Source organism: Ochotona curzoniae, unplaced genomic scaffold (assembly GCF_017591425.1).
Source record: "Ochotona curzoniae isolate NIBS_2020 unplaced genomic scaffold, NIBS_Ocur_1.0 contig_3622, whole genome shotgun sequence".
In the NCBI taxonomy this organism is placed as follows: domain Eukaryota; kingdom Metazoa; phylum Chordata; class Mammalia; order Lagomorpha; family Ochotonidae; genus Ochotona; species Ochotona curzoniae.
Genome location: NW_024465926.1, coordinates 11,923,345 through 11,929,071, shown reverse-complemented (window position 1 = coordinate 11,929,071; position 5,727 = coordinate 11,923,345). Strand labels below are relative to the sequence as shown.

The 5,727-nt window shown below is 40.6% G+C and overlaps 1 pseudogene; it reads right to left on the bottom strand.

Moving 5' to 3' along the window:
- Window positions 1–507: 507 nt before the first annotated feature.
- On the bottom strand, window positions 508–1,049 carry LOC121157787 (annotated as a pseudogene).
- Window positions 1,050–5,727: the final 4,678 nt, after the last annotated feature.

Genomic DNA, 5,727 nt, shown 5'->3' with positions numbered 1-5,727 from the left:
TGCTTTCTGTGTTGATTTTTTTAAAAATTTGACCATTTTAATAATTTTTGTTATTGTGGGTATTATTTTTCCTTGTACACCTTGGATTCATCGTAAATCACAAACCCATCATTTTGATGAGCCAATCAACTTAACTGTGCAACTCAAACTGCATTGTTTAATCGGTCCCATATGGTGCTACTACACCACAATATTGGCATATTGACAGTGATGTTTTTGAAGAACCAATCAGTGCGGTCAGGAGACTTGAAGACCAGTGTTAATACTGTGTCTTAATATCTTACAAATCTTTGAAAAGTTGAAGTCAGCCTCAGTTTCTTCATCTATAAAATGGGACTGATAATACTGGATTTGGTCCACACTTGAGGACAATCTCTAACTTCAAGTCTGAATGAAATGGATTTGAGAACTTGTGAATTCACAATCAATACCCACCAGTATTTTTAACTTGGATATCTCCACCCATTATTCTATCTTTCAGTTGGTTAAATTAAAAGCTGCCTCTGCCTATTTTTTTGTTTGCTTGTTTGTTTTTGCTGCATGTTGCTTTAGTTTCTTCCGGGATATCTTTTTCTTCTGTGCCACCTCCTTCTATGGCTTGGGGACAACCTACGCCTTCTCAGTGAGAATCTTCTTGACATGGCACAAGGAGCTCATGCATAGGTTGATGTGGCCATGCACTCTGTAACTATCACACTCTGCTTGGGGCCCTTGTTCACCTGGATGTGCTCAATGACCAGGTAATCCGCATCCAGACGCTTCAGTTCAGCATTGATCTCTGCATTCTTCATCATGTGCAACAGAACCTGGGCACTCTTTTTGGGCCACCAACCTTGGGTCCAACCCACTGCTTGGCCTGGGCACAATGGCCAGTGCCACCATTGTATCACTGGAATGGGACACATTGCTTCTGCAACGTGATGTCCTTCGAATACTTGGTGGCTTTGCAGATGTGCATGCCCTTGCTGGCCTGGACAGTTCATTTCAAAGTGAATGTGCAGATTCAAGCCCCTGGGTTTGCACGACTTCATGGAGTTCTTGGGGTCCAGTGAGTAGTGAACCGTCTTGGCACGAGGTCACCTGGGACGGCTTTCAGGAAGAGGAAGAAGCCTGCTACCTGTTTTTGTAAATGGGGTTTTATGGGAACACAGCCGGCCTTCATGGTTTGCTTCCTGGCCATTATTTCTTTTTTCATTGCCAACCCTGCTGTGCCAGTTATAATTCCATTCTTGTTGAAAACTAATCCCTGATAAGTGAATTAATACTAAGATCCGCTCTATCCTGAAGAGAACCAGGTGGCCTAGCTTCCCCCTGATCCGCCTGTCCCAAGGTATGAGCATCAAGACACTTCTGCTTTCTGGTCCCTTTTGCTGGCTTGATTCCTTCAAAACTGGCCCCAGTGGCTTGAATTATGTCACTAAAGATTTAGATAAGCAACCTAGGCACATTTTAAACCTATATATATTTTCCTTTTTTTTGTTTTTTAACAAGAATATAGCATGTGTGCAGTCTTACATCTTGCAAAGTGCTGACTCAAATGACTCAGTAAATAACAAACCCAGGGGCTGGTGCAGTGGTGCGGCAAGCTAATTCTCCACCCTGTGACTACAGCATTCCATATGGGACAGGTTTGTGTCCTGACTGCTCCACTTCCAATCCAGCTCTCTGGCTGGGGAAGCAACAGAGGATTGCCCAAGTCCTTGAACCCTACAGTTCTTGTGGGAGACCTGGAAGAAATTCCTGGCTCCCAGCTTTGGATCCGCTCAGCTGTGGCCATTGTGGCTCTTTGGAGAGTGAACCAGTGGTTGTAAGATCTCTATTGCTCCTTCTCTCTGTATAAAATCTACCTTTCAAATAAAAATAAATAAGTGTTTTAAAAAATAACCAGCCCAACAAGTACATAAGGTGGACAATAAGAAAAAATGGATTAGTTGTCTCTTTTCTAAAGAAAAAAAAAAAGAAACAGTGACTGTGAGAGAGAGAGACAGAGGGAAATTCTTCCATGCAGTGATTCATTCCCCAAGTATCTGCAAAAGCCAGGTCTTGGCCGGTCAAAGCCTGGAGACTGGGTGCCATCTGGGCCCATCATGTGGGTAGCAGGGATCCAGGTGCTTAAGCTATCATTCCCTGACTTTCCAGAAGCTTTACCAGGGAGCTGGATCAGAAGCAGAGTGACCAGGACTTTTCCTGGTGCTCTGATATGAATTGGCAGCACCCCAGGCTACAAAATTCACTTATTGTGCCACAGCACTGTTCTGCAAAGTGGCCTTTGCATATTTGAGTTTTTCGGCCTGAAGAGGGGATGCTTTAGTCAGAGAGAGGGGTGATTTGGCAGTCTGTGCCAGCTTACTTTCTACTAATTTTGAAAAGTCAGAGGCACCTCATTTAAAATACAGAATTTTAGAGCTAGCATCGACCTCAGAGATCAGCATTTCCCAGACTTTTTTGACCCAATAATCACTTTCACGGTAATTTATAATCTTGTCAGCTCTCATAGGAATTTTTATAATCACTTCATCATTTTTGTATAGTATAGTATGAAGAAGTAGTTTTAAGTGAAAACTACTTTATCTTAAATTAGTGCATTATTAAGGTTTATATTATAAATTTTATTTTAATACAGGCATTAATAGGAGTATATAATTTGTCATTTAATGAATCATAAATATGTTAAAAATCCAAATGAAAAATTATAACAGGAAAAAGTATGAGCTGTGAAAAAAAATGAAAAAAGAAAGTCATTATTTTCTTCTGTGACTTTGTATGTTCATCCACACTTCAAATCCAAAGAAGCAAAGATTTGTTTCATGAATTACTAGTTAAAATTCTGAGGTTTCTCTGCTCTGTTATTTGTACAACTTTGGTATTTGTACTTTAGGTAATGAGATATGAATAACTGGGGTTTCTCTTCTGGGAAAATCACATTGTGTGTGTTTTTATACATGTACTTATGTATACATATGAGGGCCTTCCAAAAACTCAGGGACAAGAGGAGTGAAAGATATTTGTGTGAGTTTTTGAGTTTTTTATGTATCTTATTGTTTTTCCAAATAGTAGACATATGTTGGTGTGCTCTGTAGATATAGATATCCTCTTTGAGAATTTTGTTTGAGAGAATGACTCTGGGAACCACTGGAGGTAACTTAGCGCCATTTTGTCTCCCCATGGAGCTTCATTTCAATATGTCCCCCCTGCCCCCATTATAGGCTTCTGATATTGACCTGAGGTCCATGATAATGATGCACTGCACTCCATGTGACTGTGCCCAGCCTGATGACTGTGTGGTTGTACAGGGTCCTCAGTGGCGAAGGAAGAGTCAGGATTCAGAACACAGTGGTCACCACTGACCTCAAACTTACTTCACAGGAGCTTGGATGTTTTGAACCCTTTATATTTCATATTTCACTTACTCACTTTACAAAAAAAATTGAAAGGTGCTTTTTTTCTAAAGTACTTACCTATTTGAGAGAGATTACTAGAGAGCTCTACTAGTGCCTACCACAGCCAGAGCTGAGCCAGGGGCCAAACTGGAAGCAGGAGTTGGAAACTCAGTCCAGGTTGCCCACATTAGTTGCAGGGACCCAACTAATTGAACAATCACCTGGTGCCTGCAGTGTGCACATTAGCAGGAAACTGGAATCTGGAGCAAAGAGATGGCTCAAACACAGATATTTGAATATAGGATGTGGGTTTCCCACTAGTGTGTTCATAACCAGGCTCAAGTCCACTCTTGGAGAGAGGTGTTACTCAAGGCCTCCATGGTTACTCATTTTATATCTATGACAGTTGGAGCTAAGAGAAGTTAGATGATACTCCCGAGTTCATGTAGTGGCATGATGGCTGAGTTAGGGTCAGAGCACAGCCCTCCTGGCTCTAGGGCATGATTTGTTTGTGTCTTGCTTTTTTTTCTCTCATTTTATTTGAAAGGCTGACATACATATGAACACACATGGTGGAGGAGGGAGTTAGAAGAGACAGGGAAGGCAGGGAGACGTTTGATTTGTAAAGGTCTCCACCAGCCAGGGGTGGGCCAGGCCAATGTCCCAAATCCCAAAATAAATACCTGTCTTCTCTGTGGGTTCCATGGATTCAGGTACTTGAGTATTATCTGCTACCTCCCAAAATGCACATCAATAGGAAGCTGGATCAAAAATAAGGAAGCTGGAACTTGAACCATGTCCTCTGATATGTAGTATGAGAACGTTAATGCCTGTCTCAATTTGTAGGTTTGCACTGAACCATCTGGTTAGCATCTTATCACTTGACTCATGTGATTGCACAATGACGAAGTTCTGTGAACAAAGCAAGTGAAACAGACCTGGGTTTGGGTCGCCAGTCTGTCCGTTCACTCTGCAGCGTTTGCTGTGTTGTGAAGCTCTTACTTAGCAGGTGGAGGCCTGTCTAGTGATTTCTTGGATATCTCCTTTGAAGGTGTTAATTGCTAATAAACCTGCCTTTATGACATACTAATATCCTAATGGTAATTACTGATGTTTAAGTCCAATATAGGAAATAATCTATTCCCCAGAAATCACTTTGCAACAAACAGTATTGAACATAAAGTAATGAACCATTTATTGGAAACAAGTCATTGATCGAATGAGTTCACAAAATAATGAATGAGTTTGAACGTACCCTTGTGCAGTGGATGTCAGCATAAACAGTTTTTTCTTGAAGCAATCTGGAATAATTTATTTAAACCATTGCTGGAAATTTGGGCTGAAGATTAAATGGAATCCCTTATGGCATGTGATCTATGTTGGTTGGTGCAGTAGAGCTGAGTCAAGAATATGTGTTCATTTCTGAAGTTTCTTTGGTCATGGTTGTTTTTCCTGTAGATTTAGTGAGAGTGTTTTTGGGTGTCTTGGGTTGATTGTCACCTGTTCATTCAGCATATGTTTATTGATTGGCAGGCTTTCCATTGTTAAATTTATCACATTATGTTATTATCCAACATGAAATTATACTGTAAGTTTTTTGGAGATTATTTTGAACCTGTTTTAGAGCCAATGGGGGTAGTGACTTTTTGGTTGGTAGGAAAATGCAGATTAAGTTACCAACAGTCAAGTCCCTGAGTGAAGGATCAACACTGGTGTACAGAAGGTGCGAAAGATCAGACATTGAAAAATTGGCCACCATATCTTGGTAAAACAGGAGTGTGCTCGCAGTCTCTGTATTTCAATGTAGTCGTCTTTATCTGAAGGTTACAAGGTCTTTACTCACCAAACTCTCATTGCTCTACCATCCAGTACTTTCTTCTTCTATTCCTCACTGCTGCCAGCATTCGTTCTAGAGAGTTATGCTGCATCTGTGTACATTGAGTGACAGGTACCTCTCAGGTAGATTTGGAGAAGTATTGTGATTTCAGTACAAATTGGATTTAGCAGCACCAACATCTAGAAGATCTAAGAATGCCATTAGTAAAATAATCTTTGGTTTCATCAGCTCATTGTTTGATTTTCTGTCATTAATTGTCATGATATGTATGATCTTGGCAGAGAATGTGTGTCTTGAAAGAAGGCCATTTGTTCCAAGACTTTGGCCTAGAACCCCATATAAACAATATAAACACTTGTAACCTTCAGTACATTCTGGGTTTGAGCAAGCGCTTCTGTAGTTTTTGTGGGAGTAGCTTGACTATAGTTTGAATGGGAGTGCTGCACTGGAAGGAAGGCAACATCTGTCTTTCACATTCCCTAAAGATTTGATAATAACATGCTTTTTACA